This window comes from Condylura cristata, unplaced genomic scaffold (assembly GCF_000260355.1).
Source record: "Condylura cristata isolate star-nosed mole 26May11 unplaced genomic scaffold, ConCri1.0 scaffold00004, whole genome shotgun sequence".
NCBI lineage: Eukaryota > Metazoa > Chordata > Mammalia > Eulipotyphla > Talpidae > Condylura > Condylura cristata.
In genome coordinates, this window is record NW_004567105.1 from 42,988,829 (window position 1) to 43,005,966 (window position 17,138).

The 17,138-nt window shown below is 40.8% G+C and overlaps 1 pseudogene; it reads right to left on the minus strand.

The window, feature by feature from the left end:
• Positions 1 to 9,613: 9,613 nt before the first annotated feature.
• Positions 9,614 to 13,059, minus strand: LOC101625605 (annotated as a pseudogene).
• Between the last annotated feature and the right edge of the window lie 4,079 nt (positions 13,060 to 17,138).

Genomic DNA, 17,138 nt, shown 5'->3' on the forward strand with positions numbered 1-17,138 from the left:
GGCCGCGCCGCTCCGCGCCGCGCCGGCGTCTGTGCGTTCCAAACTGGAGGCTGGAAGCCGACTTACTGTTTCAGTCCCTGCCTTTTACTAATTGTGTGATCCTGGGCAGTTTACTGGGCTTCACTTTCTAGCTGTACAATGAGGACAGTAGTACTGATCGCTGTACAGTTGTGAGAATTTAGTGAAACGATGTAGTTTCACTTAATTACGCAGTCAGGGTAGGCATTTAAAACAATACCTCTGTACCTGAACCCAACGTTCTTTAGAAGAATCCAACCTTTTGAACAGCAAACTGATTAAATGCTGAGAGGTTAGAACTAGCTGGACTCAATGCTCAACTTAAATTTATGCCTTGTGTAACTGAGACCTCAGTTTCCTCATCTACAAAATGGGGGTTTGTAAAGCTGCAGTTAGGCTTAAGTGAAATGGTTAAAACGAAACATTTAGCATAGTGCCTCGGTTAACTTGGCTACTATTTTTATAATCATGATTTTGATTGCACTACATTGTGCCCGGGAGTTAGAGTGAGCAGGGACCTCTCCTGCCTTGACATTTTACACATGGAAAAACTGAAGTAGAGGGCCAGTCTGGCAAACTGTCCCCAGCTTTATCTTCCCTTGCCTGTGAGTTTTCCAAGGAGAAAGTACTGAATTGGCCCACCTCTTCTCAAAGCCTAGCAACATATTCCTTAAAGGGAAGATGGGGGAGTAGGGGTGTTGGGGAGGAGGCTATTTCTTGATTTGTCTTTGAAGGACATAAATTTGAACACAACTATTAAGTTAGAATTAAATACAATTTTAATTCAATTCCTGGGTTCTTTAATACCATTCACTTCCTCAGACACACTGGCTGCAGTTCATATGTGGTTAGTGGCTTCACTATTGAACAGCATAGATGAGGAAAATTCCACTACCAAAGAAGTTCTTTTGTAACTTTCTGTTAGAGAACATGCCATAGTAATTTCTTCCACCTTGCTTTATACTCTTCACTTGGAGATAACTTGACTTCCAAACACTGGTTAAGGTCCATTACAGGAGGCAAAGTACACACGTCAGTGATAACCTAAGGGAGTCTGGGAAAGTTTCCTGAAGAATGAAGTGTGTAAGCTGAGACCTGAGTTATAAAAAGGTAGCCATGTGAAGTGGAGAGGAGGAACTTTCTTTCTTTTTTTTTTTTTAAAGATTTATTTATTTGTGCATACAGAACTGGGGTACAGGCCAGAGGCTCAGGGGCGGCGAGAGGCTTCACCAGAGACAGAGTGGGGAGCAGAACAGGCAGATCTACGAAGTACACTGCTGAGGGGAGCAGCGGGCGGGTCAGGAGAGGTCTGCCGCACCATGTGGTCACCTCCGGGGCAGGCGGGAATCGAACTCATGCGGAAGTGGCTTTAGCTTTTCAATTCTGTGCTTTAACCCACTGTGCCACCAGGGAGGGCCGAGGAGGAACTTTCAAAGAGAAAAAACATGGTTGGATGGGCCTTGAAATGAGAGAGGAGAGGCAGGTGGCTTCTAAAGAGTCATAAGAAATTTCATCTGACTTAAACTGATAATACATGAGATAAAGAGGCAAGAGATGAGGCTGAAGAATTATTTCCTTGGAGCTCAGTTCTTCCTTCTTCCTTGGTGTTCTTCTCTAGCTAGCATGCCTATGTCTATGATTACTAGAGCCTCGCATTAGGCATGTTGTCATAGCCCACATAAGAACATTTTGGTCAATGACTAACCAATCACATACACTGCTGTGGTTCTGATAATGCTGACTAGATGTGTAATAAGTTATATACTACATCTAGGTTTGTATAATTTCTCTCTAGATGTTTGCAATGACAAACTTACCCAGCTACATGTTTCTCAGAACATATTCCCCTCTTAAGAGACACATGACTGTACTAATTCCCTTGAGGTAAAGAATATAAACACAACAGCCAGCCTTCAAGATGGCCCTTTAAGAATCGCCTTCTAGGATTTATGGCTTTAGTGTGTAGTCTCCTCCCACTTGAAATCAGAGCTGGTTTGTGTGACTAATAAGAGTATGGAAGAAAGCATGGTGCTTGACTTCTAAGATTAGGTCATAAAAAATCAAAGCAGCTTCGGTCTTTTTCTCTGGAACTGTTCCTTCTGGAGAAAGCTAGCTGCATGTTAAGAGACTGTTGGACCAGGCAGGTGGAAAGATCCAAATAGAGATGAACAGAGGCCCTGGAAGTGTGTCCTCCAACCCCAGAATTCCTTCAGATGACTGCAGTCCCCCTTGGCATCTGGAATATAACCTTATCAGGGACCTCAAGCCAGAATCACCAATCTAAGCTGCTTCTCAATTCCAGATGCACAGGAAGCAATTAACATAAACATTTATAGTTGCTTTAAATATCCAAATTCTGAAATAAATTGCTAACAGCAAGTGAAGATAATGCAGTCAATAAGAATATCAGTATCAGCGAACGTTTATAAGCATCCCTACATGTCTAATATTCTTTTAAGCACTTTGCAAAAATATCTCACCTAATCCTTGCAAAAATCCTATGAGGTAGGTAGGTGAAAGTATTATCTTCACTTAACAAACAACTGAGGAATGAAGAGATGAATTAACTTCCCCAAGGTCACATTATACAAATAGGTAACTGAGCCATGTTTCCAACTTAACTTTAGAGCCCCCAAACACTTTCTTGTCCTCAAGAAGTTTGTATAATAGAAGAAATAACATGTGTGGATGGGCTCTGAGGAAACGTAGAAGGTAAGTATATAAATCAAGTGGTTAGAAGCCTATGGAATCACTTTTGGCAGGGGTGAAAATTTCTGTTTTAGACTGGACTAGATTTGCTCCAACAGGGAAGATTATTCCTGGCAGAGGGAAAGAGTGAGGGCCTCAAAGGTGTTAGGAAACAACACCATGCATGAGCTCGTATGGAGCTTATAATCTAATGGGGAGATGGGCCTGAAGCAAACATGAGCATGTAGAAAGACTGGCAAGGTGAAGGCCCTGTCTGGCTGCATGTAAGAGGAAATTACCTGAATGTATAGAAGACAGAGTAGGAAGTAGAAAATGGAAACAGAAAGAAATAGGAGAGAGAAAACAATTGGAACTCAGAGAATATGAGGAATGATTCCTCAAAAAAAAAAAATGTCTAGAGTTTGGTTCTCCCTCTGAGATGAAACTGTGGGCAGGATAAGAAGAAAGGATTGAAGAAAGTCTAGAAAAACTTGTACACATCTAAAAGGTGGAGGACAAAGAAAGAACTGGATTAAAATACCACTCTAGAAAGACTTGAGATTCTTTGATACATAACCTTCAGTTCATGCCTTTTAATCCTTATTTGTATATCACAAAGGCTCAGGTAGGGAAACGGATAAGTTAAGGTAATAAAATTTTTTAAACAAGGAAGTGGGTATCATCTGACTCAACATCAGCTGTTAGGTTATGAATTACAAAAGTGACATTTGTATTTTGATATAATTTCATATTAATAAAATTGCAATTACAGTACAGAGAACATATTTTTTTCTTTAAGATTATTTTATTACACAGGTGACTTGGTGATGGGAAACCCACAGGGATTACAATTGAGATGAAAAAAAATGTACAAAATGATGTAAAAATAAACTATTATATTATTTTTAAAAAAGATTTATTTTATTTATGCATCCAAGAACTGGGGTATAGACCAAAAATGGCTGGGGGAGGGGGGTTGGTTGAGAGGATTCAGCAGTGACAGTGGGGAGCAGAACAGGCAGAGCTCCTAAAATATACTGCTGAGAGGGGCAGAGGGGGGCAACTGGAGAAGTCTGCTGTGCTATGTGGGTCACCTCCCTGGCCAGGGATTGAAATTGTGCTGCAGTGGCTGCAGCTAGCTTCATACTGTTGAGACTTAAGCTCTTGTACCACCTGGGAGGCCCAGAACATTTTTTTTTCCTAAACCACTTGAAATTAAGTTGTCCAGTAGATAACCCAAAGTCCTAAAACTTTAGTAAATAATTCCTCTGAGACACACAATACTATCAAGATCAGTATTAGTATTAATATGTTACCTTCCTCCATCTGATTCTCAGGTCCCATTTAAATTATACCAACTGACTCAGTGATGTCTTTATAGATGGATCCAGTCCAGGATCAGGTTTGCTAGGATCATCTTTTGTCTCCTTCAGGCTGTGAGAGGTCCCAGTCCTCCCTCAACTTCCATTACCTTCACCCTATTGAAAATTACTATGTGGGGCCTCCCTTTTAGCACAGGGGTTAATGGCTAGTGCTATCAAGCTATTGCCAGCCACTGCGTATGAGTTTGATCACCAGCCAGGGAGGTGACCCACGTGGCAAGCAGACCTCTCCTGTTTCGCCCACTGCTCCCCTCAGCAGTGTATTTCAGAAGATCTGCCTATTCTGCTCCCCACTCTAGCTCCTGTGAGTCTCCCCTTTGGCTGGCCTGTACCCCAGTTCTTGTATGCATAAATAAATCTTAAAAAAAAGAAAAAGAAAATTACAGTGGTAAACTAGCCCTCATTTGGTGTTTGGGTGACATTTCCTCATTACTAAAATCAGGTGATGCATCTCTGGCAGCAATGTCACTGAAGGGATATTATGTTCTTATTTCAGCTCAGTGGGTGGCCCACAATTTCAATTTGTCCCACTACTGATGAAGTTCATTTTGATCCAAGAGTAAGAGAGTGTCTGCCAGATTCCTCCTCTATAAGATTACTTATTTCCCCTTTGTAATTGTATTCATTTCCTGTGGCTGTTGTAACAAGTTACCGCAAACTGAGTGTCTTAAAACAACAGAAATTTATTCTCTGTTGTGGAGACCAGAATCAGAGTGCAAACCTGCACCACCCGTGGACGCTCTCGGGGAGCATCCAGTTCCTGCCTGGTCACTGTATGGGTGAGCGTTCCTTGGCTTGTAGTGGTGTCACTTAGACCTGCACTTTGTCTTCCCTCCACCAAATCTCCCTTGACCTTAGTCTTAAAAAGGCACTAGGGGCTCTCCCTAGTGGTGCAACGGGTTAAAGCACCGCACTACAGGTTAAAGCACCACTGCAACACAAGTTCAATCCCCCGCCAGGGAGCTGACCCACAAGGCGTGACAGACCTCTCCCTGCTCCCCTCAGCAGTGTATTCCAGTAGATCTGCCTGTTCTGTTCCGACTCTGTCTCTGGTGAATCTTCTTACCCACCACACCTCTGGCCTGTATCCCAAATTTGTAAGCATAAATAAATGAATCTTAAAAAAAAAAAAGGCACTAGGTAGGGCCCTCCCTGGTGGCACAATGATTTAAAGTGCAGTGCTGTGAAGCTGGCACAGCCACTGCAGCACAAGTTCGATCCTTGGCCAGGGATTGACCCATATGGCATGGCAGATCTCTCCTATCTCACCTGCTGCTCCCCTCAGCAGTGTATTTCAGTTGATCTGCCTATTCTACTCCCTACTCTGTTTCTGGTAAAGCTTACAGCTCCAATTCAAATCCAGCACTGAATAGCCTGGTTACCATTACCCTCAATGTTACTATTATCCTCCTAGGGAGCAACTCACCCCTTGTTTAAAAAAAAAAACAGCCTCTAGATTAAATAGATGTGGTACCTATACACAATGGAATATTACTCAGCAATCAAAAAGATAAACACATGCCTTTTGCAGCAACATGAATGGAGCTGGAAGGGAGCATGCTCAGTGAAAGAAGCCAGAAAGAAAAGGAAAAATACTGGGTGGTTATATAAATACAGGGAAGAAAATAATAATAATAATGAACAACTATATACCAGAGACATTTTACAGGGGTGGAGTGGGGAATGGAATCAAAAATGGGGGGATGGGGAAGTGCACTGGACTATGGCGATGGCACATGGGTGAATTGGTGATAGGAAGCCCACGGGGATTACAACTGAGTTGGAAAAGGCACAAAATGGTGTAAAAGCAAACTATTATATTAAAGAAATCTAAGATACCCAAAGTCCTGATTTATTATTATATTTCTTTGGTTATTGTGTTTAGCATGTGAGTTTAAAAATGTTTGTTTCTGGCCCTCTCTGGTGGTGCAGTGGGTTAAAGCACAGCTCTAAGAAGCTAAAGCCACTTTAGCATGAGTTCAATCGCTGCCCCAGAGGTGATCCACATGGCACGGCTGACCCGCCCACTGCTCCCCTCAGCAGTGTACTTCATAAATCATCCTGTTCTGCTCCCCACTCTGTCTTTGGTGAATTCTTTCACCACTCCCAAACCGCTGGCCTGTACCCCAGTTCTGTATGCACAATTTTTTTTAAAGATTTATTTATTTGTGCTTACAGAACTGGGGTACAGGCCAGAGGCTCAGGGGTAGTGAAAGGCTTCACCAGAGACAGAGTGGGGAGCAGAACAGGCAGATCGACGAAGTACACTGCTGAGGGGAGCAGCGGGCGGGTCAGGAGAGGTCTGCCACGCCATGTGGTCACCTCCGGGGCAGGCGGGAATTGAACTCATGCGGAAGTAGCTTTAGCTTCTTAGTGCTGTGCTTTAACACGCTGCACCACCAGGGAGGGCCAACTTACTGACTTTCTTTTTTCACTGTAAGATTAAAAAATTTAAAAATAAATTTCAAAATAAAAAACCCAAAACAACAAACTAATCTCTCTCTCACCTCTCTTAGACTCCATACCATTCTATGAAACTCTATACAAAATGGCCTTTGTCTACTCACTGCAGAGTCCTACTTTTCTCTATCACATGTGACTGTTTTAGAGTGAATTATTCTGAAAGGAAGGGTGAAATTATTAACATTTATAATCATAGTGATAGTAAGGAAAGTAATCTCTAATGCCTCAAATAACTGCTAAATAATATTTCATAAAGCAACACAAAGAATACCGAGCAAAGCAGAGTTCCCATTGCCGTCTACCTTGTCTAGTACCCACCACAGCCACATGGAGCATTATTGTTAGAGGCTGCAACACTGTGATAGCTGGAGTTCTGTGGGGCTGGAGTTCTGGCCTGCAGGCTGCTGCTGGTGTGGCAGGCCCTGCAAACATGTTAGAGGAACAGTTAAGAACAGCTTCCAGCTAGTTTATGATGCTCAAGCCAATTGATGGAAAAACAAGAAGCTTTCTGGACTACACTCCAAGATTTCTCCACCGGGGGTTTTGGGAGCTGAGGGTGGAGCTGAACTGCCACCTTGATCATAAACATGCAATTGCTCCCTCTCTTTTTTCCCCACGGACCCTGGTCTCTGCTCAGATGACATCTGCCAGTGGGGCAGACTACATTAGGCTCTTTCCTGTCTATCTATAAACTTTGTTTCCTGTATTCCTTCCCTACCCTGTTCTTATGTCAATAAACCCTCTTTATTTCTCGCTGTGTCCTGCATTCTTAAGCAAGCAAATGAGGGCTCATGAACTGGGTGACCCCTGGTCACTGGCCCTCCCCAAACTATTTGCCCTGTTTCATGATCAGTTTTCCGTCTGTCTTTCCAGATATTTATTAGGTGTTCACATGTCTCAACCTGTATTATTACAACAGCTTCCAGCAGCTATCCTGACCTCTTGCTTCCTACAATTAATTTTCAATATGGCAGTCAGGGGCCTTTTAAGAGGATGAGACCATATCTGCCATTACTCAAAACCAAGCAGTTGCTCCTCATTGTACACATAACGAAAACCACAAGGGTCACACTTGTGCCTGGTAAACATAACCTGCCACTCCTTCCTACTCTAATCCCATTTCCTGTCCTTAACCTGCTCCAACTTCGCTGGTTTCTGTGATATAGCTCTTCTATCTGCCTGGATCTCTCTTCTTTGGAAAAGCCATGTAACCCTTTCGCCTCCTTCAGTACCACCTGTCAGTGAGGCCTACACTGATCAGTTTCCTCACTTATAGTATAGAGGACACATTCACGTCATAAAAGGAGATTCTGAGATTCTGGAGTAGTAGTTAGCAAAACTTTTATTAAGATTTTTATTATTTCCATTATCTGTACTGCTGCTGATACAATGACCAAAATGAGGCTCTTTGTACTTATGTGCAACTAGTTTTCTAGGAGAACAATTGCTGGATAAGCACTTTTTTGTGTTTCTTTAAAGTGACATAACAATTCTGTTTAGACTGCAAGAGTACATTTTCTTACCACACCTAACCACTACTATCCTGTAAGCATCTACTACCAACCAATCAACTCTTTGACCCATTCCCACCCTTATCCCTCCCCACTGGCCTAAGGGTTTGTTTTGATTTTTTTTTATTCCACAAAATAGTAAAATTATATGGTATCTATCTTCCTCCTTCTGACTTACTTCATTTGGCGTAACTCTTCCGTGATCCATCTATGTTGTCCCAAATTGATAAGTGCTAGGGAAGAGGAAATAACAGAGAAGGATGCCATGCACGGTGTAGTAAGAAATCTGTACACACATATTGTTCATGGCCTGCCTGTCATAGGCCACATAAGACAAGCCCAAGGACATGTCAAGAGGAGTACAGGAGCCTGTGTGATCAGAAAACCAGGCTCAGCACACTGGGACACCCTTGATACAGAATGCCCAGGAGAGCAACACAGAGTTCTGCCGACTGGACATCACAAGCTCCTGGGAGAAGTGAAGGCCTGCTTACTACTGAACAATTGTCTTTGTTCAACACACTGTAAAAAGCCCTCAGGGAAATGAAATGTTAAGATGGTTTCTTTAAGGTGTTAACCCTTAAAGAACCTCCTGTCTTCCAGATTGCTGTCTGATTAAAGCACACCTTAAAGATTCAATTCCTATCTCTAATTTATTGGCATTTATTGGTAACAGGTGGCCTGAGATTGTTTTCCAGTTACAAACTGGCAAGTTTTCATCTTTCTTTATGACTAAGTTGTATTCCATTGTGTCTATTTACCAACTTCCTTATCCATTCAACTGTTGTTGAACACTTGAGGTGTTTCTATATCTTGGCTACTATAAGTAACTGTGCAATGAGCATAGGCGTTCATGTCATTTTTTAGTTACTATCTTCATCTTTGAGTAAATATCCAGAAGTGGGGTTACTGGGTCATATTATAATTCCACTTTCAGTTTTCTGAGGAACCTCCACACTTAGATATAGTGGGTGCATCAATTTACATTCCCACCAGAGTGAATGAGGGTTCATTTCTTCCACATCCTCATCACATTTATTACTTCTTGACTTTTGATAATGGCTATTCTAACCAGTGTGAGGTGAAGTCTCACTGTAGTTTTGATTTGCATTTCGCCAGTGATATAAAACATCTTTTCATGTGTCTGTTGGTCATTTATATATCTTCTTAGGTGAAGTGTCTGTTTAGATCTTCTGTCCATGCAAATTAGGTCATATACTTTCTTGTTGAGTTGTTTATATTTTGGATATTACCCTCTTGCCTGATATATGGTGTGCAAATGTCCTCTTCCATTCAGTAGGCTGCCTTTTTCCCCCATCCCTAATACTTTGTCAGTTACCACTAGGATGTGTTCTGCTAGGTGAGATCCAGAGAAGGGAGTCACCATTTACCAGTTCTCAGGTGTGAGCATGAGAAGACCTTGACCTACCCTGAAGGTAATAAACTGTGGGGTTTGAGGGGCAGGTCTGACCATTCCTAGGTCAGCACAGGGTACCCAGGCAGGGACACAGGTAAGGGTTGAGAGGCAAAGCTTTTCATCCATCTATTAGCCTAGTTGTGTTTGAAGAAGTAGTCCTTGCTGTCATGCACATTGGACTTGACTGTGTTGCTGCCTGGCTGGAGGCCATGACTTTCCCCTGGCTCATCAGTGTACTAAAAGGCCTATTCCAGCACAGGGCCTCATCCACATAATGCCCCACAGGCAAATCATTGATGGTGACCTGTCAAGGACACCCTTGTCACTAATGATAAAGAAGCCCCTGGAGGTTACGCCCTCATCTTCCTTCAGTACCCCATAAATGAGGGACAAACTATACAATATGTTAGCCAGCAGGGGCAAGTCCAGGAGGCCTACCCCTCTCTCCTTTTGGGTCATTTGGATCCAAGCCAACTGAGTGAACAGAGAGTTCACAGAACCCCCCAAACCTTGCAGCCTAGTATGTAGAAGTCCTCTGCATACTCCCTGAAAGTGATAATCTTCCTGAGCACATGAAGGTTAAGTCCAGTGGGTAGAAAGAGTGACATATTTGCCTCAGTAGTCAGAAAACTTCACCTCTTTGAAGACAGTGACTTGTTGTCTGGAGCGGGGTTTTCAATGTGCTCTTTGCTGGAGGCCATGATTGAAATCTATGTGGGCAAGGGTAGGATGTGGGGACAAGTGGAGGCCTGGAATTGAGTTCTCTGTTATCAGTATCTGCCTTTTTATCTTAATCATGGCTTTTTTTTTTGCTGCACAGAAGCTGTTTTATTTGATAGTATCATTTATCATTTGTTTATGTTCTGCTTTGTTTCTCTTGCTGTTGTAGACAATCCACATAGGTATTACTAAGACCAATATCAAAGAGTTTTTATTTTTTTGCCTATACTTTCTTGTATTTATTTTATGATTTCAGATCTGAAATTCAGGTCTGTAGTCTTTTTTTTTTTTTTTTAAAGGTTTATTTATTTGTTCATACAGAACTGGGGTACAGGCCAGAGGCTCAGGGGTGGCGAGAGGCTTCACCAGTGACAGAGTGGGGAGCAGAACAGGCAGATCGAGGAAGTACACTGCTGAGGGGAGCAGCGGGTGGGTCAGGAGAGGTCTGCCACGCCATGTGGTCACCTCCGGGGCAGGCAGGAATCAAACTCATGCGGAAGTGGCTTTAGCTTCTCAGTGCAGTGCTTTAACCCGCTGCGCCACCAGGGAGGGCCTGTAGTCTTTTTTAAATTGAGTTAGTATATGATATACGATAATGATCTAGTTTCACTATTTTGTATGTAGCTGTCCCATTTTCCCAGCATTATTTATTGAAAAGGCTTCCTTTCACTACACTTAATGCTCTGGGTGACTTTATTATAAATTAGTTATCCATATATATATATGTGTGTGTGTGTGTGTATACATATATATATATGTATACATGGTTTTATTTCTGAATTCTTGATTCTTTCCCATTGATCTGTATGCCTGCTTATCAGTACAGATTGTTTTGATTGTTGCTTATTGTATAGTTTGAAGTCAAAAACATGCTATCTCTATTTTCTTTTTTTTCCCTCAGGATAGTTTCAACTATTCAACATCTATTTGTGTTTCCTTATTAGTGTTAGGATTTTTTTTTTCTATTTCTTTTGGGATATTATTAGAGATTGGTTTGAGGATTTGTATATTTAAGTAGAATGGCCATTTTGACAACATTGGTTTTTCTGATCCATGAGCATGGAATATCTTTCCATTTCTTTGTATCTTCTTCAGTTTCTTTCAACAGTGTCTTACAGTTTCAGTGTACTTCTTGGTTAAACTTATTGCTAGATTTGTGTGTGTGTGTGTGTTGGAATTGTTTGCATTCTTTCCTTTCTGATAGATCATTGTTTATGCCAGAGCAATTTAGCAAGAAAAGGAAATAAAGGGTATCCACATTGGAAAGGAATAAGTAAAACTTACTATATGTAGCTGGCATATTATACACAGAAAACTCTAAATACCCGCCCCTCCCCCCCAAAAAAACTATTAGAAATGACAAATGAATATAGGGAAGTTGAGGTTAAAAAATCAATGCACATAAATCTATTGTGTTTCTAGAGATACATTTTTTCAAAAATGTATTTATGCATACAAGAACTAGGATACACTACCAGGGAATGTGAGGGGAATGAGAGGATTCACCAGAGAAAGAGTGGGGTGCAGAACAAGTAGATTGACTGAAATACATTGCTGAGGGGAGCAGTGAGTGGGTCAGGAGAAGTCTGCTGTGCCATATGGGTCACCTCACAAGCTGGGAATAGAACTCATGCTGCAGTGGCTGCAGTGAACTTCATAGTGCTGTGCTTTTAACCCATTGTGCCACCAGGGAGGGCCCCTCTGTAGATATATTTTTAATTTCACTGCCAATTGGTACCCTCAAATGATGCTATGTGTAAGTGCATACAGACTGGTGGGCTCAGTCATTTTTTCAAACTGGATTTAAAAAAAAAAACTTCTGTGTATTTTGATTTTTATTTCCAAGTTTTATCAGTTAGTTGCAGCATTTTTTCTTTTCTTTTTTTGTCAAGTGTATAGTTTCATCTTTCTTTATATTTCCATCCAGACAAACCAAAGTCAGATGCTGAGATTTGAAATGACACAAGGTATGTCACTTCAGCAGTTGCCTAAGTGCAGGTGGATTTTGTTCTAATGCCATCCAGCAAAGTCACAGGTTGAACATAAAACTGACCCAAAGCTATTCTCAGGGTTGAATATTTCCTGGGTTTGTATTTTATGCTTTATGGTCTTTGAAGACAGTTGTGAACAGGCAGACAGGATCCTTATAGTTCTTACAGTATAGTGGGACAGACAAATGTAAAGGACACAGGCATTTATCAAAATCCCAGGAGTTATAGGTTGTACTCACTGTTATGAAGGAAATAAATGGGATAATGTATGAGAGCCATGGGGAGAGGTTTCTTCAGATGGGGTGATCAAGGAAGATCTCACTAAAGAGGCGATATTTGGTTGACATATGAAAATGAGTCACATTGGGAAAGAGCTGGGAGATAAAAAATGCAAAAGTACTGAGACAGGAAAGGGTATGATGTGTTCAAGGAATCTCAGAGAAGGTTAGAACATGGAGAGTGAGCAGACAGCAGGGAAATAATCAGGGAGGGAGAACTGGGCACCTTAGGTCCTGATCTATACTATGGAGTGCGGTTCTCATCTTAAAGATGATAGATAATAGAATGTTTTAAGCAAGAAAATAGCATATTCTAACTTACTGTTGTCAAAATCACCACAGATTCTTGTCCATTTTTCCTTTCTAGGTGCTACTAATTGCATATTCTTTGTGAGCTGATGTCCCAGTACCTGTCATTTCCTCTAATATCCTAAAATGTATAGCTGATGACATACTACCTAGACCTATTGTTCTCAATTTTAAGCATGAGTTAGAATTACTTGGGGAGCTGGATAAAAAAATGGATTTTCTGGGTTCTTACCCAAGAGATTCTGAATTAATTGGCCTAAGGTTTGAACCAGGAATTCCCATTTTAATAAACTCCTGACTCAATGTTTCTCAAATTTCAGTATGCATCAGGGTTATCTGGAGGATTTATTATTAAAACATCAGCAATCAGGAGGGGCCCACCTCTATTTTATCTGATTAAATAAAGCTGGGTGAGTGAGGTCCAAGAATCTTCATTTCTACAAGTTCCCAGGTAATACTGACACTACTGTTTCAGTAAACACATCTGAGGAACTGCTGACCAGGTTGCTCCTAATAAAAGTGATCATTGGAGCTACACATTGAGAAACACAGGCCTAAAGTTAATTTTCCAATATGTCATGAAGGTCCATATCTCCCAAGCATATCCTCCCAGCTTTACCCTGTTTACCCATCCTTTGCTATGGACAACCCCTAGGATTCAGCTTTCCTCCTAGAAATTTCATACCTTCCCTGGTGGGGCAACTGGTTAAAGCACAGCACCGTGAAGCTATCCGCAGTCACTGCAGCACGAGTTCGAGTTCGAGTTCGATCCCACATGGCACAGCAGACCTCTACTGACCTGCCCACTGCTCCCCTCTGCCTTTTCTGCTCCCCACTGTCCGTGGTGAATCCTCTTACCTCCTGCACCTCTAGCCTGTATCCTAGTTCTGTATGCATAAATGGATAAATCTTTAAAAAAAAGAAAAAAAGAAATTTCTTATTATTCAGAACAACAACAACAAAAAATGCCTTTTGCAGCAACGTGGATGGAGCTGGAAAAGATCATGCTTAGTGAAATAAGGCAGAAAGAAAAGGAAAAGTACTGGATGGTTTCACTCATAGTAGGAGTATAAAGGACCAGGGGGAAAATAATAATAATGAACAACTATATACCAGAGACATTTTATGGGGGTGGAATGAGAATGGGATCAAAATGGGAGTGGGGGAGTGCACTGGACTATGGTGATGGTACATGGGTGTTTTGGTGATGGGAAGCCCACAGGGATTACAACTGAGATGGAAAAAGGCACAAAATGATGTAAAAATAAACTATTGTATTATTTTTTAAAAAAGTATCCCTCTGGTATTGCATGTTCTCCCAACTCTGCTAGAAGTTAATTGCTTTTTTCATTGGATTGCCTCCCGCTTTGTCTTTACCTCTAACACAGAGGTTTGAAAACTTTTTTGACCAGTAAACATAATGTTATATATAAACTTAAGATAGTGGGTCTTCCTGGTGATGCAGGGATTAAAGTCTCAGCACTATCAAGCGATCACCAGTCACTGTGACATGAGTTCGATCCCTGGCCAGGGAAGTGACCTACATGGCACAGCAGACCTCTCCTATCTTGCCCTCTACTCCCCTCAGCAGTGTATTTCAGTCAATCCAACTGTCGTGTTCCCCACTCTGTCGCTGATGAATCCTCTCACCCCCTACATTCCTGACCTACACCCCCATCCTTGTATGCATAAATAAATCTTAAAAAAAAAGATTTTATAAATAATACTTAATTGCAATCATATTTTAATTTTTGAATGTTTAATTTTCAAATTGACTGTGTTATGAAATATAGCACTAGTATAACTCCTTTCACATCTTATTACTGTTTTTTTTTAAGTATATTCTATTTAAAGATTGGAGTTATAGCATATTCATCATGTCTCCACATCTTTTAAGATTTATTTATTTATGCATACAGAACAGGGATATAAGACAGAGCTGTAGGGATGGTGAGAGGCTTCACCAGAGACAGAGCCGAGAGCAGAACAAGCAGATCAACAAAGTACAATGCTGAGGGGAGTACGGATGGGTCAGGGGAGGTCTGTGCCATGTGGATCACCTCTGGGCCAGGGATCGAACTCAGACTGAAGGGGCTGCGGTTCACTTGCAGTGCTGTATCCTAACCCATTGCGCCACTAGGGAGGGCCAATGTCTCCAGATCTTACTAGGGACTTCAGCACTTAACAGATACTCAATAAATATTGAATGAATATAAAGATCTATTGCCTTTGAATGTGTTTATCTAGTATTGACCAAAGTATTAATGTCTAACTAAACAGCCAGTAGGATGAAATATTGAATCAACTGGATACCCTCATGAAAATCAATGAACATCAAACCTTGCCATACATAAAAATGAACTCAAGATAGATCATGTATCCTCAGATGGCTAACAGAGAAATCATATCTCGTGTTTCTTTTTATAAGGATATAACTCTACCATGATGACCTAATCACTCCCCTGAGGCCCCACCTTCTACTGTGACCACATTGGAGGTTAGCATATCACACATGAATTTTGGGAGGATACAAATATTCAGTACATAACACCAGCTCTCTGGTGGTACAAGGGGTTAAATCTCAGTGTTATGAAGCTATCTGTCGCCACTGCAATGCAAGTTTGATCCCCAGCCAGGGAGCTGACCCACATGCCATAGCAAACTTCTCCCATCTTACCTGCTCCTCCCCTCAGCGGTGTATTTCAGTAGATCTGTTCCCCATTCTGTCTCTGGTGACTCCTCTCACTATGACCCCTGCCCCACCCCACATACTCTGATATACATCCTAGTTTTCCTGTGCATAAGTAAATAAATCTTAAAAAAAAAACCAACTAAAACTAAAATTTCTGTAAAAAACATATAGGAGAAAAATCTTTGCAACTTTGGATAGACAATCATTTCTTAAAGTACAAAGTATAAAACAAAAAGTTGATAAATTGGACTTTGTTAACATAAAAACTTTTACCCTTAGAAATATACCATTAAGAATATAAAACGGCAAGTCACAGACTAAGAAAAATATTTTCAACATATCTATCAAAAAACTTTTATCCAGAACTTGTAAAAACTCCTAAAATGCAATAGTAAAAGATAATCTAAAATACAGGCCAAGATTTGAATAAACGTTTTACCAACGAAAACATATGAATGTTAAACACATGAGGGAATGTTCAACATCATTAGTTACTAGGAAAAAAATTAAAGGTACAATCAGACATCCCTTCATACTCATCAAATTGGCTAAAATTAGGATGTTTATCCACTCACTCTTGGCAAGGATGGAACTGGAACTATTAGTGGAATATAAATGGTACAAATAAGTTAGAAAACAGTTTAGCAATTTCTGGAGAAGTTAAACATACACTCCCAAATTACTCATCCATGTCATCCTTAATTTTTACCCTAAAGAAATGGAAAAAAATGTCCTGACAAAGACCTGTTCATGAATGTTTCTAATTCCACAGCTTTATTTGTAATAGTCCCACTGGAAACAAGCAAACCCATTAACAAAAGAATGATAAATTACGGTAACTCCATAGGAAGAAATACTACTCCAATATGAAAAAGGAATGGTCTGTTAATACAGTATGTTAGTATCCTAATAAAAGAAACCAAACAAAAAGGAATATATATTGTATGATTTATTTGTATTAAATTTCAGAATGGGCAGGTGCATTTTAAGTAACAGAAAGTGGATCAGTGGTTAGCTGGGGACAGGTTGGGAGGAAAGGATGGATTTAAATGGCATGAAGAAACTATTAGTGGTGATGGAACGATCTGTTATCTTGATTGTGGAGATGGCTGCAAGGGAGCATACATAAGTTATACACAATCAACTTTAAATATAAATTTAAATATAAATACAATAAAGTTTATTGTATTTCTTTAAAAACATTTTTTTATGCATATAAGAACTGGACTATAGGCCAGAGGTTGGGGGAGAGGGTGCGAGGGTGCTGCTGGTGGTGAGAAGATTCAGCAGATACAGAGTGGGGAGCAGAACAGGTGGATCTATTGAAGTACACTGCTGGGAGGTGAGGGGAACAGCAGGCAAGACAGGAGAGGTCTGCTGCACCATGTGGGTCACCTCGCAGGCTGGGGATCAAACTCTTGCTGATAGCTTCATAGTGCTAAACTTTAACCCCTTGCATCACCAGCAAGGCCCAGTTTATTGTATTTCATTACATCTTAACAAAGTTGTCCAAAAGTATCAATAACTAGCCAAACACTAGTCAGAAATACAAAAACAAAACAAAATCATCATCTTTAATAACAATACTTTGTATGCAGAACTTTATTCTAATATGATACTCACCTTGTCACTAGACCAAAGTAGAAATCCAGAAAAAGAAAATGCTATT